Below are 24,696 nucleotides of genomic sequence, written 5' to 3'. Positions count from 1 at the left end.
TTTCAGAGAAATTAAAGACACTCTATATTTTAAAAGAAGGTACCTCTTCTACAAGAGCTTGGCAATGCCCCACCACTGAGAAGTACCTGTTGGGCAAGGTCAGCCCTCACCAGGCACCAGGAATCCACAGGACAAAGAGGCTTTAGCTTTGCCCCAAACAGAAAAACTTCATTCAGAAAATCCAATGGCACACACCAATACAGGGGCCATGATTGATTGTTCCATTCTTTGCCAAACTTCTTGTTTAAAGATCCTTTTCACTGCTTCAGGCATTATCACTTTGCCTGGTACTCACCTCTCTTTTGTGAACACTTTGGGGAAATGGTTTAATGGTGAACATGGTGGTGGTGCTAAATTGAAGATTGGACTTGATAACCTTAAAGGTCTTTTCCAACCTTAACAATTCCATGATTCTATGATTCATTTACCTTTTCTTCTGCATTTCATACAGGGTTACCAGACTGCATAGATAAATCTCCCCTTTTTCTTGATTTATCAGTTCAGCAGCAGCCATGAGGACAAACCATTACCTACAGTCCCCCATTCCCTGGGTAGTTCCACCCACCTCTGAAATTCCTGCATGCTCTCCCAGCCCAGCACAGAGGTTCTTACCTTGTAGTCTGTAATTTGAGAAGAGTCCTTACAGTCCTTCCTGGTGACCTGTAGAGGGCATTTAGTTCTGCAATGCTTCTGAAGCTTCTTTCTCCAACTGGATTGGAATAACCCTACTGAGTTGCTATTATTAAAAATTAAAGTGCATTTGGCACCTTCTAATATTGCTTTGTTTGATCAGCCAAGGACACAGGTCCTGCAGTTCCTATTTCTATAATCTGTTGCAAAACAGAGAGGAAATGGTTTCTGTGGCTGTCCAATGGAGAGGATATGGACTGTGTAGCTCTGAATGGAAGTCTTTGTACACACACCTTTCCAAACTCCAAAACAGCATCATAGACATCAATTAGGATTCAGGCCAAAGCAGCTCAAGGAAGAGCACAGAAACTGCCCACTTTGTCAGATCCAAAAATCTACTGAGTTCATCCTTGTCCCTGGGAAGGAAGAGGGGAGAGAGTAGCAGATATTGAAGGAAGGATGTGCTCAGAGAGGTGATGGACTCCTCATTCCTGAAGTGTTCAAGATCAGGCTGGATGAGGCTCTGAATTACTTGGTCTGGTGGAAGGTGTCCCTGTCCACTCAGGGGCTGGAGTGAGATGGGCTTTAAGGTCCCTTCCAACCATTCTGGGATTCTGTGTATGCAGGACACTGGCCAAATACAGCACAGCTCAGCCTGAACCTCACCAGCTTCCAGCAATCAAAGGGGTGTGGAGCTTCTGAGCCAGGGTTGCAACAAATAAACACTTGCAAAAGCCACCAAGAGCTTTATGGTTCTTTTTGCCTTCTCTAAGTCATTGGAAGGTCAGCTGTGATAAAATATTCCAGAGCAATTCACAATTTTGTTATTTGCTGAAGTTCCTTAGAAAAAGGCAAAATGGCCTCTTTCACATAATCCAGTAGTTTCCAAACAGAATGTTATCTAAATAGTGCTTAGCTGTCTTGAATCACTGGCTTTTGCAGTTAAGCTAAATCCATTTGAATAATTTTTGAATAATTTACATCTCCCTTTGCAAATTAAGATACTGTTTCATCCAACTCCCACTCCAGGAACCAACTCTTGAAATTTGCTGTAGGTCTGATCCCTGATAAATCCCAGGTACCTATTTCTCCTGCCACTGCAGAAGCAGAATTCTCAGCCTGCTCAGAAGAGTTGGCTGGATTGTCTGTTCATCCTTCAAATCTGTTTGTTCCTCATTCCCCAAATGCAGGGACATGGGAGATGTTCTGAAGCAGAAAAAAAGAAACACATAATTCCTAACTTTGGGCAGCTTAGTTAGAATTTAATAAAAATTGTAAGATATTTTCTGTAAGCAGAGGCTCAGGAAAAGTTTCCTCTATGTCAGTGAGAGTTTGTTCAACAGCTTTGAGGGACTCTGGATCATTTCACAAATGAAATGAGCTGAGGTTTTTGTGTCAGTTCTCATTTACCATGCAACAATCATGACAGAGGCAGCAGTTACACCCTGGAAGGGTGGAGGATTGGGGTTACTGAGCAGAAGATTCACAGCAACTGTCACCCATCATCTCTGCTGGTGGTTCCAACCAAGAATGCCATGGAAAATCCTACTGCATTTTCCCCTGAAGGCATTCCCTAAGGCAGAAGGAAAGTAGGTTATAATTTGCTGCAGGAAAACTGGGCATTACTCCATCAAGACAAAAAAAAAAAAAAAAAAAAAAAAAAAAAAAAAAGTGATATTTTAAAAGGTTATGAAATCAGATGCCATCTTGTGGCCAAACCTCATGGAATTGCTGTGGGAGATACAAAATAGCCACATAACACACAATAAATACACAGACAAAAAAGAAATAAAGGATTAAAAGACTGGTGACACACTATGGAGACTTTTAGTCTCCAGGTTTCTAGTTCTCTGTTAAATGTTTTTCTGTTTGCAGGTGCAAAACCAATTCCTCCATACTTCTGACAATTAAACTCCAGTAAAAGATTTAATTAATGATGAGATGGTCTTTATGACCCCTTCCAACCAAAACCATACTATGATTCTATGCATAGAAAAGCTACTTATGGCCTTGTAGATCATTTCAGATCACCTGTCATGTCCCATATGACTGGTTATGTGTTCTTTGCAGAATATGAAATCACCACAAAATCAGGGAAAGCCTTTACTGTTGCCCATTTTAAATTACTCTCATTCCTGTTTCATGGGTTTTTAATTAAAAATTATAGGATCACAGACTGGTTTGGCTAGGAAACAACCTTAAAGATCATGCACTTCCCCTCCCTGCCATGGGCAGTGACACCTTCCACTAGCCCAGGTTGCTCCAAGCCCCATCCAGTCTGGCCTGGAACGCTTCCAGGGATCCAGGGGCAGCCACAGCTCCTCTGGGCACCCTGTGCCAGGGCCTCACCACCTTCACAGTCAGGAACTCTTTCCCAATATCTCATCTAATCCTGCCTTCTGTCGCTAGGAAGCCATTCCCCTCTTGCCATGTCACTCCAGGCCCTTGTTCAAAGTCCCTCATCATTACATCATGTGGCCATCCCATTGCACCATTGGAGGAGCCCAATTCCTAACTGTGAATACCACAGATAAAAAAGTAACTTTCTGACATAAACACAGGCACCCAATGGAGCCACTGAACACACCTTCAGACTCAGAGACATCTGCACAGGGCTGGGGGATACACCAGAGGACCTACAAGAGCCCCAGGCCTTGTCCAGAGTGACAGCTGGAGGCCAGGTGAGATTCCTTATGTGGAAATGGTGTGAGATGTCTGTGTTTAGGGAAATGACCTGTTCCCACCCAATGGAAACATAAAGGACTATACATCTGAACATAAAAGAAACACATCTGAGCTGGTAGCAGCAGCAGTTGTGAGTAAGGGGTTAACTAGCAGCCATTACTATAGCGAGGAAATTACCCCAACAGAAGTATAATCCACATGGTAGAAGACAAGTGTTATTCACAAGTTATTAATAAAAGAGACCAAAAAGAAGGCAATGCTATACTGTTCTGTTAATCTCATAAGCCCAGATGTTCGTGAAATGAAAAACAGTCCAAGTACATGACCTTTCATACTGATGTAAAGGAATGTTTAAGATATGATGGGATGTTATATATCACAGGATGTTAAAAACATCACAGAGAAAATTCAATATGGATAGCAAAAATGTAAAGAATTGAACACTTACAAAAAGATTCATCTGATATGATAAAAAAAAGAAAGAAAATCAGATTATAAATTTCCATAATCATTATTTGACACACTTTTATAGACACCACTGGTTTTACAGTGCCAAAATACAGTAATGGCAGGAATCACTATGGCATGGAATTGCTACAATTCTTGCACACTTTCTCTTAGTATGAAAGGGAACTGTTCATTCTTGGGAAGACATGAGATGGTTTTATGCACAGTAAAATATTATGCAGAAAGCACCCTACATGCAAGAGAAATCAAAAATCTATGGACTCTACTGCAGCCTGCTCTTGGAGTCAGTTCTTGAGGTAATCAATTCATTTGAGTAATTGTAAAACTGGAGATTCTAAAATAAAATGTGTCTGGAGGCTGGTCACCCTTTTCTGTTCCAGCCATGGTGAATAAACACAAGTGAAGAGCCACAGGTACTGTGGAGAGAACAGAAGGAAAATCTGTGTGTGCAGACAGCAAAGAATTCAGACATAATCTTTTAGTCTTTTCCCTTGTTTCTTTTCTTTTCAGATGCTTTGGTGTAAAACATGTGGTTTACACTCATCTTTGTGTAAACTTCTCCGGGGTGATTTCAGACACAGGGCAGGCCCTCTGTAAACAAGGTGGACAAAGCTGGGCCTCAGAGTGAGGAACACGTGTCTATTGTAGCTCTTTATTCCTAACACCACCTGGCTGACGGGGATTCTGGATTCTGAAGCCACAGACTGGCACATACCTATTGGATGTGAATCAGAGCTGGGGTCCCCACTCTCCTCCTGCAGCATCCCCATCCTGGCTGAGGCTGGAACAGCGTGGCCTCGGCGAGGGGAGCGTGGGGCAGGTTTGGGAGGTCAGTTTACACCCAGGTCAGCTCAGATGTGGTGTATACAGTATCAGGGTCTGTTTTCTATTTGCTTGTCAAATACCAACACCATAAAGAAAGGAATAGTACTAAATCCACCATCTTAACCTTACACATACCCACAATTACAGCTGAAATAACTCAGCAATTTTTGAGTTATATGAGTGCAAAGAAAGCATCTGCAACCAATCACCTATTTTTGTTGGTGGTTTTTTTCCTGGCAATTCTATATCTTAAAAATTGTGAATGCAGTTCTATTTTTTTAAAAAAAAAAAACTTGTTAAAAAAAAAACAACACATGTGCTCTCAGTCTGAAAACACACATGCCAAATTCAGCCTGGAGAGAATTTTTACGGCTGAGTTATAAAACCCTGAAAATAGGGATTTATAATGGAAATGCTGACAGACCATTAACTACAATAATAACATAAATGGAGCAATAGAATTTCCAAGTTATCTCCTTTTTGTTTGTGTCAGCATTCCTGCACCAAGAGCCTGTGTAACACACACACAGCATTAGCAGCACATCACTAAAGGCTCTCTCCTACAGCATTTACAGGATGTAGAGGAAGACACAGCAGAGGAAGCAGAAAAGGACAATATATGTGATCTGTGTCTTGTGATGCATCACATCTAACTCGATATAGAATCTAATTAACTCTTGCTGGATATAGGTTTTGTGAGGCATCCTGCCCCCCAGCAGAGGCAAGTAGCAGATACCAGTTCACCTGTTTTGCTCCATGCTGTATCCACAGGGGAGCAAGTCACTGCGTGCTGATCCCACACACTTCCAGTGCCCAGCATGAGGATTGCTCTGAGCTCTCTTTGTGACCCACAAAAGAAAGAGAGAGGTGATAACTGGGCATGAAACCAGGGCACAGGAGGACTGTTAAAGAGTACAGCTACACTTCGCATGCTCTTGCTTTAAAAGCTCAAGCTCTGTCTTCTCTGGGAAGATGAATATACTGAAAATATGCAAAGTGTCATGCTGCTCAAAATAATTTGTTCCCTGTTATTGACAGGGATGAATTGTTTAAAATAAGTGGCAGCTAAAGCTACAAAGTCTGTGTATTCTACATCCTTCCAAGAAAAAAAACTTCTTAGTAGTGAAGTGGTGTTTAGCCCATCACCGGAAGTTTACAATGAAGTACATATATCTTATGAAAGCAGAATTTCATATTCATAGAATCCCAGAATGATTTGCATTGGACAGAACTTTAAAGCTCATTACATTCCAACCTCCTGCCATGGGCAGGGTCACCTTTCACTAGACCAGGTTGCATCCAACATGGCCTTGAACACTTCCAGGGATGGGGCTGTCACAGCTTCTCTGGGCAACCTGTGCCAGGGCCTCAGCTCCCTCACAGCTCAGAACTTCTTCAAGTTATTCTGCACAGGGTTGATACTGGGAGCGAAGAAAAATGACAGATCCATGTGCTGTTAGGATTTGTCAGATTCAGGGCTTTGAAAGATCCTCCAATACAATTGGTATCTGGCTTGTTCCCTGGCTCATTTGTCCTCATTTCTGAGACACCTGACATAACAGAGCCAGTATCACTCCCATTTTACAGATGGTTAAAGAAAGACACAGCGGTGAAATAAATTCCTCAATATTACATATCAGATTTCTTTCAAAACCCAGGAAAAGAACCAAGTTTTCTCCTTGTTTTAGTAACCTCTGCTGTACAAAAAACAGATTTTAATCTTTTTCATTTTAAGGGTAAAAAGGCTCAATATGACTCAGGAGTTGAAATAACTCATCTGCTTCACAAAAGCCCTGGTTAAGTCCAGAAGTGGAGAGCAAACTCTGAGATGACAGAAATTATTTTCTTCCTCAAAATCTATAGTTTTCCACAAAGAGAGGAAGTTTGAACAAAAAAAAAAGTCTTTTTCTGCTAACATCATCAATGACTTTGACCCTTCCTGCTATCACCCTTTTCTGACATCCACCAGCTCCCCCAAGGGGGAACCATTCTCCTAAAAACATTATTCTCTATTCTCTGCATCAAAAGAAGGAAAACCAGTGGCTGTAACTACTCAAGCTGCTTTACTGATCCTTCTGCCACTATTGCTCTACTTTTGTCCAACACACGTGTCTGAGCCTCGTCTGTGCTCGGGATATTTGGCAGGCTGAGCACCCTTTGTCCCCCTCGCATGCCGAGCGCTCCACAAAACTGCTCCCAACAGTGCACAGTGCTCACGCCACTGTTTGGATTAGAGAGCCTGGAGATGACACGTGGCTCTGCCTATTGTTTACAGCCCAGGATAACACAACAGACACTCAGTTGTCCCAGTGTCTCGCCAAGTTTAGCACGTGGAAGAGCAGGAGCTGGCCAGGGCTAAGGCTCAGCAGGACAGAGGTTAAGCTTGTGGGTAGAGGGAAAGGCTCCAAGGAGTGTTGCAGTTCCTTCAGAGCGAGGACATATGCTTATGGATTATCAGGAGAATCCGTGTTCTGGAAGGTTTCTTTCTCCTTCTTGATACTGAGCTCTCTCACAGCAACATCTGTGAGCAGGACTTTCTACCATCTCTGGTAAGCTAAAAGGCTGTGTTACATCCATGTGATGACCCAGCCTCAGAGATAAATGCTCTCCTCACTTCCCAGCTGGCTATGGCATTGTAGCCCATTTGGACTTGGAGTCTTGCCAACAAAGAACCTCCAGATGGTACCAAGGGCTGTAGCACAACTTCTTTCCCACAGCAATTGTAAGCAGGCTGCTCCCTTGCTATCACACCAGCTATCCACAAAATACTGTCTTAAATTCATGGAATCATGGGCTGGTCTGGGTTGGAAGAGACCTTAAATACCGTCTTGTTCCCAACTTCTGCCATGGGCAGGGATACTTCCACTAGCCCAGGTTGCTCCAAGCCCTGTCCAGCCTGGTTTTGGACACTTCCAGGGATCCAGGGGCAGCCACAGCTTCCCTGTGTAACCTGTGCCACCACCCTCACAGCCAATAATTCCTTCCCAGTATCTCATCTAACCCTGCCTTCTGTCAATAGGAAGCCATTCCCCCCTTGTTCTGTCACTCCAGGCCCTTGTTCAAAGTCCCTCTCAAGCTCTTTCGTAAGTATTCTTTATGTTTTGGAAGGGAATAAAGCAGTTGTGGTCTGGAAGGAAGTTCTCATCCTTATTTTCAAATGACCAAATGGCCTAAAGAAAACCTGTCCAGAAGCCTACTGCCACTTCCATAGTTCCCATCTCAAGGATACTGCCACAGCTGATATTAAAATGAGGATTATTGCCCTGGAAATAGAGCTGCCAGGCAGTAGAACATTTTCTGCTGTACCCAAGCCAGCCACAAGCACTTTCACCTTCCTATCCAAGCCCATCTTAAACCTTCCCTTCCATAGGAAAAATGCACTACTCAACCCATCCAATAAGCAACAAACAAAAGGCAGCCCTCCCTCCTTTTTCTCCCCACAGTTACACAATCCATGCACTGCCATGCTTTGAACCTGGAAAGAAGCATAGGGTTTTTGCAAATAATCACCAGAAGTGAAGCACTGAAGCAGACTACAGAGTGTTAACCTGGCAGCTGACTGCACTAGGGAATGGCAAGAGGATGACTACTCCCAGAAGGAAAATTTAGCTCAGTAATCCCCAGCCTTGCTGGCATTGCCTGAAGAAGGTTGGCATCTCAGAGCTTGATAATATGGTATTAATCATGTTCTTGTCCTGTATAGTCATCATCAAAATCAAACAGCAAAACCAAGAGGAACAGGAAATGCTGAATTAAGGTAACACTTCCCCCACATAAACCACCACTCTGACCGAATCCTGTGCCTCAGCCATGCCAATCCCAGTAAATTAGACTTCTCAAGCTGTTTGAAGTCCTGAGCAGCCAGCTCCAAAGTGAGGAGTAAGTACATGGCTTCCAGCCACATTTGCAATGCCTCCCTGCCAATTTCATCCTCCCCAGATGCAGGTTCATGAGCCATGACAAAATTTGGGGGCGAAGTGGAACAGATGCAGAGAATTGTTTCTCCTGGTTTGAGGTTTCAACAGGAATGCTCCAGACAGCTTTGGTGAGGGTTGAAGGGAACAGGCAGAGCTCAGCACCTGCCCTCACCCCACTCCACACTCTGTGGTTTCACTGTGTCATGGTGAGAAGGACAAACTTTCACTATGTGCAACCTTGGCTTTTAAAGTTACAGAATTCCTTCTAAGTGATTTATAATATTATAAAGTGGTTTGAATTAGTGAAAAATAGAGGGGCTAGAATTTTTTTTTTTTAATTTAGTGCTTCAATTGGTTGGTTATTTGTTTCATTACAGGAGATCAAAAACAATCTTGGTGTTCACAATGAGCAGTAAAGGCCATTCAAATATGTTGGAATAAGTTTAAAAGCAGGTGGTTACCTTATTAAGTGTTAAATATTCAGAGATGAAATATGAGTCTGTTTCCACCTAGGGCATACAGTAAATGGCTTCCACATATGCATAACAGCCCATTAGCACAATAAAAAAAATTAGTTATCCAGCTGAAATTAGACCAAATATGTATTAAATGCAAGAATTTCAAAGGATCCATTTTATTTTAAGAGCCCTTGTTCAGCTGGGTAACCCTGGGTCCCCTAATCTAAACAAACACAGCACAATAGAAATTATTCTTTGGAATTCTTTTACCCACAAAGCATTTGTGGGAGGGGAGGTGGGTGGACAGAGAGTGGTTTGAACTCATCAGGTATGTAACAAAGAATCTTCAGCTTTTCATTTCCTAAAAGGATTGGGAATTCCATGGCCAGGAAAGCAGCTTTCCAGGACAAGATACTTCCTTGAGTCTGCAACATCAATAAAATTCACTGCTTAAACTCAGCTTAGTGAAGCAAATTATGATTGCTCTCAATATTTTGATGGCATTTTAGCAGCTCTCATCTCTGCATGACTTACCCACTACAAAATTAACTTGTTGAACTTTAACTGACTCTTTTGGAGCAAAATATTCACTGGCAGGTGGGCTCCAAAGGGACAAGTATCCAAGCTTAATAAACATGCAGTCTATCAGCTTGTGTGTGTTTTAATAACCGTAACAATTTTGTAGGTATTCAAAAAACCCCAAATAATTTTATTTTTACAACAACCTGTGGCAAGTCAAATTGGGAATAGGGCAGACTAAAGCTAAACTCCCATAAACTTTTAGCCATATATGCAAAAAAATAAAATTCTACAATAAAAGTTGTTTAGCAGTCCCCATGCCCACGTTTCAGCTGAAGGGAACTGTTTCAGTCACATGTGCTTTTTCTCTGGAGAGTTATGTTTGGTATTTTACACTCAACTCTGGCACTATTTTTCACTTGTTAATTGGAAACCACAATCACTTCTGCAGTGTTTTGCTCTGCTTTCTGTACTTGTGATCTGCACTCAACGTCAAATATTTAAAGTCCAAAGCTGTCCTGAGAAGGGAACAACATCTGTCCCAGCTCTCCTTGGAGCTGACCTTCCACAAAGTGAGTCCTGGCTTCCATCTGCAGCAAAAGCTGGAAAGACAAAAGCCAATTCTACAACCTGCATGAGAACGAGCCTCCAGCATCATGTCTGTTCACACCAGCGTGGAGTTTAGCCATCAGATGCATCAAAATGTGTCTTTTGTACTCAAAGGGAGAAATTTTAGACGTAGATGCAAATCTTCTTTAACATTATCTTTCCAGTTAATTAGGGGCTACTCATAATCGTGTCACACAATGTAAAATCTGCTGTATGATATAAAACTTTATTGTTGAGACTGTTGTCATGGACAGTGTTAAAACAAACATCAGCCCCAATGATGTTAGGGTGTATGTATATATCTCTCAGATATATACACATACACACACATGCCTGTATATATATGCATATGCATTGTAGTTATTCTCATGTCTTAGCAATAAAACTCCAATTTTAAACATCATCTTTATGGTTACAGTAAAAACACTGTATTTTTTTAATCACTGGGGAGGAGATTGAGTCACCAAGGCTGTGCCAAACCAAGCTTGATTGCTTCAACCATTCCAGTAAGTAGCTCCTCAAAAGTTTTCATGAACAAATCTAATTTTCATCCTGTATCTCCAGTTAAAATACATTCCAGTACTACTTCTCCTACCATTTAAGTGCACACAAAGATCAAAAAATATCCCTAAACAGGACAGCTGCCTACATGGCACCAGGGGACATGAGTTAGTGGGGACCTTGGACATGCTGCGTTCATAGCTGGACTCGATGATTTTAGAGGCTTTTCCAGCCTAAAGGATCCGTGATCCCATACCCGCAAGGACTCTGCCCAGCCTTGGTTTGAGCTTCACCTGTTTCGTTTCCCAGGTAACTCACCTCTGGTTCCTCCCAGCAGGCAGGGACATCTAGCGACTAAAAAAGGATATTGCAAAGAAATAATCACATCGATTTCCTACATTGTTTTGCTAAAATCAAATCTATTTTGTTGCTGTCGCTGATGAGATATTTTCAACACATTAAATTAGCCAATAGCATGTCTAGTCACCCACAATCTTCACTTGCTTTAAATCTTATCAAAGAAAATCAGAGGGTAAATAATTTATTTTTTAATTTCACTCTAGAAAAATATATTTCCTTGCAGTAATAACTCAATAGGAAAAGCTGCCTAATAAAAATAATTTTCTTCTTTGCACAGATTACTAGAATTATGAACTTCTTAAGAGGACGTTCAGAAGTTTTGTTTCATTATATGTATCTTATGTTTCAAGTAAGACATAAAGAAACATTCTACATCATTATCAATCTTTCTTTTTCCTCTACATCTATAAATGCTCTCATGGAAAAGGCCCTGGTAAGTAAACCCATATTTCTGACCTGCTGCATGTCTAACATTTCTTCTTTAATAACTCCATGAGCATGGCAGGCTCTTCCTATTAACTACATTACATCATCATTATCAAAGACGAAAGGAAATTAATTTTGTTTTCCAAAGACTTGGCAATAAGTTGGGTCTTTACTTCATCAGACATCTGCTGTTTTTCTACGTATGTCATTTGTGAAGCAGAGTTTTCCTTATGACTTTATTCTCCTCACAGTTTATCATGCCACACTGTTTACCAGGGAAATAAAGTGGAGCAGGATTTCTCATTTGCCCTCCAAAAGTGTAAAGCTAATTTAAAGCCAATATTATAATCTTTATTTCAGTTTCACATGCTTTTTCTGGTTTAAAATAAAGCTCAGCAAAGACTGTCATGCAAATATAACCTCTCATGGTCTTTGCCTGAAATTTATTACTTGTGCTGCAGGACTTTGTTTTAACAGATGGGACTTTATCAGCGAATTATATGGGCAGGCCACCAACTTCCCTCAGGAATGGAAGAGTGCAAGTATTTACTTGGGCTCTTATCTATGCACTTAAAGCCATATTCTAACCACAAGCTTCTATTTTCATTTATTGATAGAAAAGACAAAACACAGAGAATCTTCTGTTCTAAAACACTGCGTCTCCAACCCTTGTGCTCCCCGTGTATGGGATCAGGAGCTGCTGTCACATATTTCACATGAGGCAAACTTCTCTTTTTAAAGGTGAAGAGATTTGACAATGTGTTTTCACCTTCCATTAATGCTGCACAAAAGGCAACAATTGAGATCACTTTTCCTAATATTTATTTTGCTAAATAATTTGCTGTGGTTTGCTTGGAGTTTTTCTCCACTTAACTACACCATAATTTACCCTGCAAATAATATTCTATGAGAGAATTTTGCTCATGGAAAGTCCTTCTAAACTACAGCCACCAGTGCATCAGGAACTGGAAGGTTTAGTGAATGTGTCTAGTGAGGAGTGACCCCAATTTCATCTCTTTACTATCTTAGCAGCACAGAAGGGCTCAAAAAAGTGATCCTGTTCTGAGCAGGTAGGAGAGGGTGCAGGAGCACCACGGGGACAGGGGGGCAATCCAAGCCCCCAGGGCAGCCTGGCCCCCAGCTGCTCCGTGGTGTAACCTGTGTGAGACATTATGGGCTGAGTAAGAGGCAGGTGAGGGAGAAAAACTAAATAAATAATAACTCCAGGGAGAGAAAGAAATAGTGATAAGCACTGAGTGTCATGCTAGCTGCCAGCTGCTATGTCCCATTACAGAACCTGATATTTATGCTTACTGCTGATCAAGATCTAAAGATGTAATTTATAATTTATCTCTGAATCGCACACATCAGCCTCAAAAACTTTTTGAAGGAATTTTGAAAATGTGCATTCTACATCTAATGACTCCCATCAGCAATGTGCTCAGAAAGAGATGGAATTCTGAAAAATATGGCACAAACTTTATTTTAAGATTTTCCTACTGAAGCACAGTTTCAAAGCAGTTTGAATTAATAAGAAGGATGCCAGGTAAATTCTTTCAAATGGGAAAGAAAATTTTAATACAAAACCACTTAAAAACTTGCAAAAAACTACTGAAACATTTTAAGTGTTTTGTTCCAAATCATTGAAAATAGCACTAAAACTAAACTATGCTTTCCTGCTCAATGTAGTTCTTTCAATACAGTTTCATTTGTATGTGTGTTATAAGATCCATACTACAGGACCCAATCCTATAATAACCCCCCTGGAATTTTCTCATGAAATCCATCTAGGAATATTTGAGCAATGCATTTAAGATTCAACATTCAGTCAGATGAGACTCTTTGTTAGCAGAAATACTCTGAGAAAATTGTCAACTATAAAGTTCAGAATCCAGCACAGAAACCACCTACATCACTGTGAGACACAGTTAAATGACCTGTTTAACTACAGTTAAATGCAATTTATCTTAATTTTTACTCTTGATGACTTGATTATCCTGTTCTTCAACCACATATAAAGCCCTGCTAAGCAATGAGATACCTACGTTGTACTCAATGGGTCTTGGATGGGACCTTGATGGCCAAAATTGTCCTGTTTTATTCCCAGAATGAACAGTTCCCAGCCCAAAAATGTGGTGTTAGCACAAGAAAATGTATCAGAAACCGGACCTCAGAGGAGAACTTAGTAATACAGAGAAAGTTTGAAAACACATTACAAAAGTAAGAGGATTTGTAAAGCAACCCTGGGAAAATCTGGCCATGGTTCTGGCCCAACAATCCATATCTGGATTTCAAATACTTCAACCTTTATAGATAAGATGTAAACCAAATGGTGTGGAATGAACCACCACAAGGATAAGGGTTATTTTCTAAACAATCACCAAAATCATGCTTAGAGGCAATAAACAATTGTCAGAGCTGTAACTCAAGTGAGAGCAGTTAAGCAAAGGCAAATTCCAAGGTATTTTAGATGAATATGGTGTTCAAATTTTGACATACAAGGCTAGGAACTCATGTGAAATACAGACCTGGATTTAAATTTTAAACTTCTTGCCATTAAACTTCGGGGTTTGTTTGGGTCACACAGCTCAATATGGGTTTAGATCTCTACAGGATATCGGGGTTTTTAAAGATACTTTTTGTTTTCAGATGTGACAGTTAAAAAATGCTGGGTACAATAAACCATTTGACTTGGGGAAAAAAAGTTGAGCTATAAACTGAAACCAAAGTAGCTCAACTTGGGAGTGTCCCAGCTGCAGAAAACTCTTAATTTTAAAACATTTTGATTGATCCCCAATCTCTTAGAATTACACTGCAGTAAGGGCTGTGCACCCTTCTGAAATCGGGCTATGCCTCAATTACTTCATCTGCGGATAAATTTCATTGTTATTTGAAACATGTGCAAAAGGCAGATACCAGTATACCCTAAAATTGATTAAATATCTACCTCATTAAAATACAAACTCTACAGTATAAGAGGCCCTGCTATGAGGGTTCACTTTGCATTAAGAATGCTAAACCTTGCCAGGGAAATACCATTCTGGATCTGGATCAATCCAGTTTAGTTGGACAACATCTGTATTTTAGCAGCTGGACACTTACAACACCAACAGCCTCATTAGGACTTTCACAGAGTTTGTACTGACAGTAAACACACAACCTGACTCACCTGGTTGTCTCCAGCAATCCAAAGGAGAAAGGTGGACAGGAATCCTCCTCAGATAAAACCTGCAGTGAAAAGCTTCATCCCACATGAAGCTGACATTTTTGAGCACCAAATTTGGATCAGAGTATTTCAGAATGTTTTATGAATTCAAAAGTGACTCAAGGAAATGTGAAACCTGACAGGCTATTAGTCCATTCTGGGGGACTATTACCTTCCAGACAATTATTTTCAACATAAAATTCTGAGGTTTGGAAAACCCTTGTGCCACTTCCCATGAGGATTCACAGTCTGCTGGCCAAATGTGTCTCTGCCTTGTGATACAACACACACAGTAACACTATGCTTGCTGCCCTTGTATTAACAGACAGGAGGAAAATTTCATACCTTTGTTCTGAGATATTATTAAAAAAAGGGGCAATAATTATTTTTAAATGATAAAAAAATTTATACAAACACAAAACTGCCAGGAAAAAGTAGGTAAAGCCAGTCTCATCATGCAAGAAAGTAAGCTAGGTGAATAGTATTCAGACTCTCTGGCTGGATGGATCATTTTTCATTACCTTCCCCTATAAGATTTGGGGTGCACAAACAGCAGGAATGGCACTTCCTGGAGTCTCTCAGTTTTTCACGCATGCAGAAAAGCTTCTAAGGATCACAGCATTCCCTTGGGGGAAAAAAAAAAAGTCACAAATGTGTGCTGGATCATTTTGATGAGGTTGTCCCCAGTTGTTGCCGTGTTTTTGGAGGGAGAGCTGGGAAGATGCAGAGGAACTGCTCCAGAGATGGTACCTACACCTTGCTGATATTCTTCCCTGGAGCTCACACCTGGCAGCATGCACCTCAGGAACCCCAGGATGCAAGTCCAGGAACCCCACAAGGAAAACAGAAGTCCTGATCTTGGGTTTTCACTACCCAAACAACTCTGTAAGCCAACACTGCATGCTTTCTGTGCTCCTGAGTTGCTACCTGGAAAGAAGGAGCAGGTTGCAAACTGGTTTAATCCTCTGGGTGAGCACTGCTGCAGCTTGTGGATCACAGCTGAGCACCCTTGTGATCAAGAACCTCTGCAGGTGTTTTTCAGCCATATTTTGCTACTCCAGCTCTGGGAGAAGCAGTTCAGTTCCACATTGCTGCTGCTCAAAACCATGTCCACAAGGTGTACGCCTGCCCTGTAGTTAAGCAAGGAATTTGAAGGGGTGCTTGGTGAACAGGATGAGTTACAGAGTTGTATCAGGTTTAAATCAATCCCTTTTCAGCAGAGCACTTATGTATGTGATTACCTTTAAGGCTGTATGTTCCTCATTAAGTCGGTGGGGTTAAGTATGCCCTTAATGATATAACAACGATCAGAATATGCTTAACTCTTTTACAGATGGCAGCCCTGAGCCAGGACCCTCATTAGTGCTCCTGCTACACTGACAAAGGGACTGGGCCCTTTTACTACAAGGGAAATGGGATGTGGTCTTTCAGACGATTTCAAGCATTAAATCCAAATGCAGTTTCCAGAAGAAAGCCACTCAAATCCACACAGACATCCCAGCTACATTACTGTACATCTCACCTCCTGAGCTCTGCATGCAAATATCTTCTGAGTGTGGAAGTGACTGTCCCAAGCTCTTGGAGGATCATTTGTAAACTTGGCATGAGGTTTGTTTTCTAAAATGCTGCTGTGAACAATTTGTCACTGGCTGGAAGTCTGACAAACAAGCCCCTCTAGACTAATTCAGACAATGATTAGGAATGCTTCTCTGGGGCTAAGGATAGAATACAGGCTTTGAAGGCATGACTTTTACTTAGGACATCCAAACACTGCCTTAAAATAAAAATAACAGTGACAATACAATGCTAAGAATCCAAAAGTTAGGAAATGCCACAAACTTCATTCAGCCCTTTTTTGATCCAGGTGTCCATTACATGGTCATGCACAGTTCTTTTCCACCAACCCACTACTTCACTCATTGTGAGGAAAGAATTAGGGCTGTCTGTAGAGATGCTCACTGATTTCAAAATCAAGCAGTTACTCAATTTATTTCTATTTTTCCATTCTACATCCAGCCCCAGGTTTTATCCTGTACATGGTCTTAAACTCCACATTTCATATGGAATGATCCATTTCCTCACAGACATTCCTAGGGTTCTTTTGGCAAAACATCCAAGTACATCACACTGGATAAAAAGCTTGTTTTCACAACAGATATGTGAGAACAGAATTAACAGCTTCCACTCGGATCAATTGTTGTTTCCTGATACCTCTACTTCCCTCCCATTTTCTCCACTGGAATTCTCATCACGTGCTTCTTCCTACTATTTATCCTATGTACTTGAGAGACAGCACTAGAAGCAAAGAAAAAGAATTATGAGATGAAAATTTCAGAGAATTTGGCTGCCAAATCCTAAAAATCCTGTACTAAACATCTGTGAACTAAAATCTTTTGAGAGGCATACAGCTTGGCCAGATTTGGGAAAAATTTTATAGGGATGCTAAAAGATCCTGATTTGATATCAGAACAACTTTCATGGCAGGTTTCAGGTGTTTGACCAAAGCCTCTTGGGCTTACAACGAGAATGGACAAACCTTTGGTTTGCTTTTGGGTTATTTGTTTGTTTGATTTACACAGTGTCTTTTTCATTAAAGCATTTCTAGTACAGTGAGAGGAGTGTTGCTAATCAAAAACACTTAACAAGTCATAACAGAGATCAGTGTAATATGACTCAAAGCATCTCAGTTCTTCTGGGGATGTCAATTGAGATTTAAAATAAAAAATTTAGGACTAAGGCTCCTTGATTTTAAGGATAAGTAATACAGATTATTAGGCAAAGGTATGTTAGACCTTGAAGTGACTCCTGGTGGCCAGTTGTCCTGGAAAAGAAAGGGAATATCAGTGTAAAACCCATGGCACAAGGGTGCTGTTCACAGGCTGGCAGGATCTGTGAGCTGCAGGCACTACCCAGGAAGGTTTTTCCCTCTGGGCACCTTCCAGGGGTGCAGTTTCTCTGGAGCACCAATGACATTCCTGGCAGCTGGCATTCAACTCCAGTCAGCAAGAGAAGATTCCCAAAGGAAATCTCAGTAGTGCCTTTTCTATTCTCTTCCAGCTATTTGAGTACCTAGCTCTTCCCTCATCCCTCAAATTTTGGGTCACAATGCAAATATAAAAGCCAAAATGTACTGAATAGCAGGAAAATATTAAAAGTTTATTAAAAATTACCAAATTGTGTTTTTCCCCTTGCTGAAAATGTCAAGGAAGGGTAGATATTTCTGACAAGTTTCCAGTAGAAAATAATTAACTTCAACCAATAAAATCCTAATAATATTTTTTAAAAAATCAGCATAAAACATCTTTTGTGATTTTGTCAAAAATTTTCACAAACGTAGATATTTTCAACATAAAACCCAAAAATCTACATGTTTTAATCAAAAAAGAGTCAACAGCAAATTATGATCACAAATACTCTGATGCATTTTAAGTTTCCTTATTGTTGTTTTTCTGAGTAAATCCTTGTGGGCCACAAAGAACAGCACCTTTGTGACTTCTTACACAGAAACACAGAATGATCCCAGAGAGCAGCCAGTGGGATCTAGGAATGATGCTGCAATTCCTTCAGGCTCTGTTTGTGGGGATTTCTTTTCACTGGCCTCCAAAGGCCAGTATGACTCCTCCACCCAGGATGTGAAGGCCTAATGCTTTAGGACAGATATGTGCAAAGGAAAAAAAGGAAATCTGTTTTAAATGCAAAGGAAGACAAAAGCAGAGGAGTGATTTTAAGTTAAGCTAATGAGAAGTGTATAATTTATTTTAAAATTAATATATTTATTTCTTATAAATAAAAAAGAAATTAGCTTTTTAGAAATTAGCATTTTTGTGGAGGATGATGGCTGAGACATACACAGACAGTGAAGGCAGATGCTGCTACCTAAACATGTAAACCACTAAGTTGTACAAAGTGCCTCCCCACTTTTAAATTGACTGAAATTAATTTGGTTTTAATTTATAAGTCAGCTCAAGTAACCACAAGATTCCTCCTTTTCTTCACATTCACTACTCTAGGCAGGAATAAGGTCACCCCTGGCCACATGTGGGGCAGGATTTACACTGAAGGCCCCAGCAGACATCTGTGGAAAGGAGTCTCTGAGCAGCAGGAGCAGCATCCAGGCTCTTGGCTTGCTCCTCACCACAGGTGTGCTGCCAGGTGGGAGCTGCTGTCACAGTCAGGCTGCTCATGCCCCCTTGTCCCCTCCGTGTCATTTTATTTCTTTGACTCATATTTAACAAAGCTCCACACCTCCATCCCTGCAGACTGAGGGCCTCTACTCCTCCTCTGCATTCACTGCAAGCTCAGCCAAACCTCCATGCTGAGGCAGCTTCCCAGGCATCTCTGTATGGGATTTCCTTGAGAGGGTTCTGGGGCTCATCCAAAACCCAGCCCAAGAGAGCAATGGCCTTTCCCCCCCAATGTCCTATCAGAGCACTCAGCTCCAGCCACTGTCACTGCCACCTCATCAAGCTGACATGGAGGTGCCAAGAAAGTGCTGTCCTACCCCAGAACTCCAACTTGTCACCACCTCAATGTGAGCCAGTGACATTTCCTATTATTTCCACAGATCTCCAGGGTGAGAATCTGGGATATGGGCTGTAAACATAATTCACAAAGCAAGCTGAGGCTGCACTGATAAATTGTATTTCTTACCCTGTTAAACGCTCAACACACCAAATACATAAAATATCTTGTTTATTAACTTCTTCCTGTGTGGACAGACCCACTCCAGAGAATCAGCCCATTTTTTTTTTGTCACATGAATGAAAATCAACATTGGATGACAATCTACTGTGGGCCCATTTATGGTGATTTATTGAAGCTTAAGACACTACTTTCTAAACATGTTTTGTGTAACCCACCTGAGAGTTTGACCATCTGGTTAAATAAGATTTTTCTAATAGATTTCAAAATGTTGCTGTACTTGGCCTGCAGATATTAATGTTAAAAACCTCAGCAGTAAGGAGAAAAGCCCAATTACACAAAGGCACAAAGAATTCCTGATCAAAACATTGCAGAAAATCCTGAACTGCTGCAAATTGGCATAAAACAACTTACAGGGGGCAGGAATCTGGTGAGCTATTTAGATATGAATGGCTGTAATTCCACAGGATCTGTAATTCTTTTTCTGGAAGAACTCAGGCAATCAGGGTTCACCAGATTGAAATGAGTATCTTACAGGCATGATGCTGTGAGATAAAAAGCATGCTGGCTGTTTCCCAGCAAGGAACTTGAGCATGTCCTTATCTTTAAGCTTGTGAGCAGTCACACTGAAGTCTCATGCTTTGGGCCTGAAATTAAACATTATCTCAAGGATTTGGGCCAGCACCAATGAAATTTTAAAAGTGACAACTCCAAAAGCCAGGATTGTTTTGGGAACAGTTACTTAGGTGTATCTGTTCTGAGCTCAGCTGACAGTCTCAGGGAGGGATGAAAGTGCTGTTACCTTTCTGCTTTCCAGTTATTTCAGGCCTGACAGTCTCCCATTTAACCATGGGAAACGTTTTCAGGCTAGTAAATGGCTATTGAGATAATTGAGAGAATTTAAAATAACCTTATATAATGCCTTGCAAAATGTAGCACACATATACCTTCATCTCAGTCATCTAAAACACAAATAGAGGGAAATCTAAAAATCTGTCACAAAGCTTTAACTGTTTTGTCAATAGCTGAGTATTTTGCAGCATTAACCTGCAACTTCAGCTATTGAAGTAAGTCAAAGAGACAGGAAGTGAAGATGGAAATCAGAAAGAATAAAAGCTGCAAAATTAAGCTGTTCTCTTTCACATGTGAAATTCCATATAAAATACTTCCCTATAAATAGTTGTCAATAAACACAACTGCTGCAAATGTATTTGGTAAATGTTGAGGTCAAAGGCCTCAACTGTTTATTGCCTTGTAAACTCAAAGGCAAGTAAATTTACTGCCTGAACGAGTTTCAGAGTATTGGCCATCATAAAAACTCTGCATCCAAGGTACAAACCAGCCCATGGGCTGGATCACAACTATTCCACACACAACTCAGGACCACCACATGTAGCATTATTCCAAGTACCAGAAATATATCAGAAATATATTGCTGTCATGCTGGATGTACACTGCACTTCACAGTTGGAGGAATGGATCTCACCATTTATGTCATCTAGGTCTCACAGAGAGAAGATTATTATAGTGCCTCTTTTTCCTAATTTTAAAAAGACTGAATTGGTTCTAAAGCTTTCTATAAACTGATTAGAACCATGGTTGGTGTTTAGTGACAAATCCTATCTTTAGATCCATTATTCATGACTCTACTTCCAGCATTACTGTTTTGAGAACCTTGTTATCTTCCAGCTCCAAAGCATAAAAGGGCCACTTCAGAAACAAAGTACATATGTGTGTGTACATACGTACACACATATATAATGTATGTACATAGATGTTTTCTTGACCAGGATTCTGTTTAAGGAATTTTATGTTTCTGTCCTCTGATGTTACAGCTCTAGAACTGATCGTGCTTGGTGCCCTTCTTCACGTGATCCTCTCTCAAGTATTGTATGATTATTAATTATTGTAAATTAGGAGAGAATGATCTGCACAAATTGGATCAAGAGAAAATTCTAGGCTCAAGCTAATATGGCATTTAGTATAAAATACTACACTTAGTAATCTAGCCTGTAAACTCCTCAGGAATTTTCCCTCTAATGTTTTTCTCTGTACCGTGGAATATACAGCCAGTGCTAGGAACTTTGAGGTAATTCCAGTTCTGGGGTAATTCCAATTTTTAATCCCCTTCAGTTGTGTGGTCAAAAGGAGCTGTCCGGCTGCCCAAACTGTGCTTTCCAATTTAACTGGAACTGCATCCTGCCTCCACTCTGTGAGTCCATTCGTGAGTAGCTGATGATATCTGCAGATGAAGCTTTGCAGGGTGTTATTTGAGAGTGAAGCTGCTGTCAGGGCATGAAGCAACGGCGTGCATCTGCCAGTCAGCAGCCCCACCATCCCCACTTCAGCTGAGCACACACACATGTAGACAGGCCCATGACAGTGCATGCACACAGACAGTGCCCCATATGGACAGGAAACCCATCACACAACAAACCAACAGCAGCAGATTTAAAAATCTACTTCCACAGATCTGAAAGCTCAGATAAGTCAGAAATCTAAATACAAAACACCCGGGAACATGCATAGGTATTGTCTCATTTCCTAGACAACTATGGCACAGGTACAGAACACAGATTTTTGGTTTTACTCCAGACACATCTGTTTTCTGATATTGTTCCCATCATAGAAAACTCTCTCAGCTTTCCTCCAGCCCTTCCTTGGAAATGTTAAATGGTAAACACTGCTCCATCTGAGAAACTACCCCAGTAGATTCCATGCACAAACACCTCGTCAATGTCAACGAACTAACATTGAAACTGAAAGGTGCTGTCATGCTGACCCCGCTTCTTCTATTTGCACCTTTTTAAAAACCACAATTAATTCAAACCACATATAGTATGGGACAGACATAATACCAAAATACTGTTATGTATGAGTGGGCAAATCAGAAAATTTAACACTTTTTCACATGTTTCCAGAAGAGTTTTACCCTGGAATGATAATACACAAATGCAGAACACTTGTGATTGAAGACTTCATTGGAGCAATGGACAATATCGCCATCCAGGAAATTCAGTTTCTTCTTATTTCCACACCACTTAACACACCCACTGATGAGGATTTATCACTTATAGGCACTGACTTCTTGGGGGAAAGAAAGCAGTACCTCCAACCCTAGCCAGTGTTACCTAGCAGAACATTTCTCATGGTGATTCCACTGGGGTTAATGGGACTAATCAGTAGGTCAAGGAGAAATAGACTCCAAATTAACACAGGGAGAAAATAAGACAAATAATAATAATGCACAATATTAAACATAAAACTTTTCCAGGTACTTCTGTCCTATAAGTCTGTTTAGCACAGTTCATGGAATAACAAATAAGTGTTATAACATTACCTACACATTACACTGTCACTCGACAAACAACACATCCATGAACTTTGCTTGGCAAAATGTGGGATATAAATGGGTCACTGTTGCTTAATCATTCTCCATGATGTTTATAGGAGGGAAATAAGAGCTCAGTATAACTAGAGGCCACAGGAGGGACACTTTAAAGGCTGCAGTGCCATGTGTGTCAATACCAAGAGCTCAGCACATCTGGCTTAATTCATTTTTTAGCTGTTTGCTAACTGGAGACCAGGTGTTATTTCCTCTTTGAGATGGGAAATGCCTTTGATTGCTGCCAGTGTATCTCCCTCGTGCCAAATGGGCACTCAGCAGACCCTGTGAAAACCACTTGTGGAGCTGTGGGAGAAGCTGGGGCTGGGATTTGCCCATGGTGCCTCTGCAGACCACAGGCCCTTGGAATAGAAGCTGTGTCTGACTGTGCTCTTAGTCTGACAGAGCCTGAGCCTGTGCAAAGCTTCTCAGTGTTTTTGAAACAGAGATGTAGGAGAAGATGGCTAATTCCAAAATCCCTACCCTCCTCTGAACAAAGGACGTGTATCTCTTTAGCATTATGCCTTCCAAGATTTCTTCCAGAACAAGTTACAGACTTTAAGGGATTCTACCCAGCAATCCTTTTTAGAAAGGCAGTTTTTAAAAGCAATCACCTGTTGCTACAGTCTTTTGGGGAGACCTTTTGACAAGTTGGACTCAGTTTGCCTTTCAAAACTCAGTTAAACATTAGCAAAGCTGCTCATGAATAATTTTTTATAAGAAGCTTTTTTTTTTCACATCCATGTTTGGCAGAAAGCAGAAACCATTTGAGGCTGTTAGAGAAAAATCAAACTTGCCTCAGATGATCTGTATCCCCAAACAAATTTAGAGCACAGCTGCAGATAGGTTTTGGAGATATGAGCTTTGTGCACTCACACAAACATCAAACCACATTACTGGCCACAGGAACATGCCAGAGAAGTTCATTTGAAAATCATTATGCATTCATTTCTACCAGTAACACCTTGTGGTCCCTGCTGTGAGTGTGGTTGTGCTGCAGCTATTTCCTTTTATGTCAGAAATGGTTTTTAGAAGTTTGGCAAGAGAAACACACTAATACTTTTGTTAAGAAAAATTTCAGGTTCTGCAGCAGGTCCTTGAGAACAGCAGCATAATGGAAGTATTCAGATTTTTATCATTTGTAACCCAATTTCAGCTTTGCCTTACATCAGAATAAAATTCCTTCAAAGCTAATTTCAGTCCAGTCCCAAGAGAGCATTTGTCCATATCATGAAAACAGGGATTTTATTTAACACGATTACATGCACATGCTGGTGCAGTGAGATGCCTGACTGGAATAGTAGAGTTAAGACAGGTCAGGATGAAGGTGCACTGGTGGGGCTTGGCAGGGAACCTGCTTTAAGTGTTTCTGGCTCTAGCTGAGAACATCAGTTTCTCGTTGGTGAGTTCTGAAAACAAAATTCTTTCCAAAGAAAAAAGAAAAGAAATAAATCCCTTCACAAATTCTACTTTGGGCAATTGTGTATTGGTGTCGTAACTTAAAATCAACAAACCATACAAAGGAGGTGAATCAAAGTTAAACACATCTGTGGACATGACATTCTTTGATTCTGTTTCTTACACCCACTTTTGAAAGCAGGCTTCTGATGCATCAGGCTCAGCTGGCAGAGGCATTTTATTCAAGTTCTCCCAGCCAGTGCTCCTCCACAGGTATTAAATCCCTCTGGGGAATGCAGGCACAGAGGTAATAAACATATTCGTTTCATTACAACATCTTAAAAAATGTAAAAATTCTAAAAAACCAACTGTAAGCTGACCTGCAGCCAAAGTACACATTAATTATACAGCTTAAGTCAGGCGGATGCTCAAGGAAAAGAGATATAATGTTACACCCAGCTGGATACTTTGTAGTTAGCACAAATGTAATATAAAGCGTACCAGAGTTTGTCAAGTGTCTGTCTGGATTTTCAGTTTTCATTAGTACTATAATTAAAACCACATTTTCAGCTATATTACCTATAACAAGAAAGGAATGAGAAATGAGGTTGTCAAGGTCAGTCTCTTTCTGCTCTTTATCCTGAGTATCTGCAGGCCACAAGCTGTTGA

The 24,696-nt window shown here is 40.7% G+C and overlaps 1 long non-coding RNA gene across 1 annotated transcript; it reads right to left on the bottom strand.

Moving 5' to 3' along the window:
• Nucleotides 1-10,932: 10,932 nt before the first annotated feature.
• LOC146767436 (uncharacterized) lies at nucleotides 10,933-15,230 on the bottom strand. The gene is made up of 3 exons (XR_014955854.1): nucleotides 15,125-15,230; nucleotides 14,568-14,626; nucleotides 10,933-10,966 (listed from the first exon to the last, which is right to left on the bottom strand). It is a non-coding gene; the product is annotated as an uncharacterized LOC146767436 (long non-coding RNA).
• Between the last annotated feature and the right edge of the window lie 9,466 nt (nucleotides 15,231-24,696).

Source organism: Lonchura striata, chromosome 5 (genome assembly GCF_050655825.1).
Source record: "Lonchura striata isolate lonStrDom1 chromosome 5, ASM5065582v1, whole genome shotgun sequence".
Taxonomy (NCBI): Eukaryota; Metazoa; Chordata; class Aves; order Passeriformes; family Estrildidae; genus Lonchura; species Lonchura striata.
The sequence above is the reverse complement of the archived record's forward strand: the minus strand, read 5'-3'. Positions and strand labels throughout refer to the sequence as shown.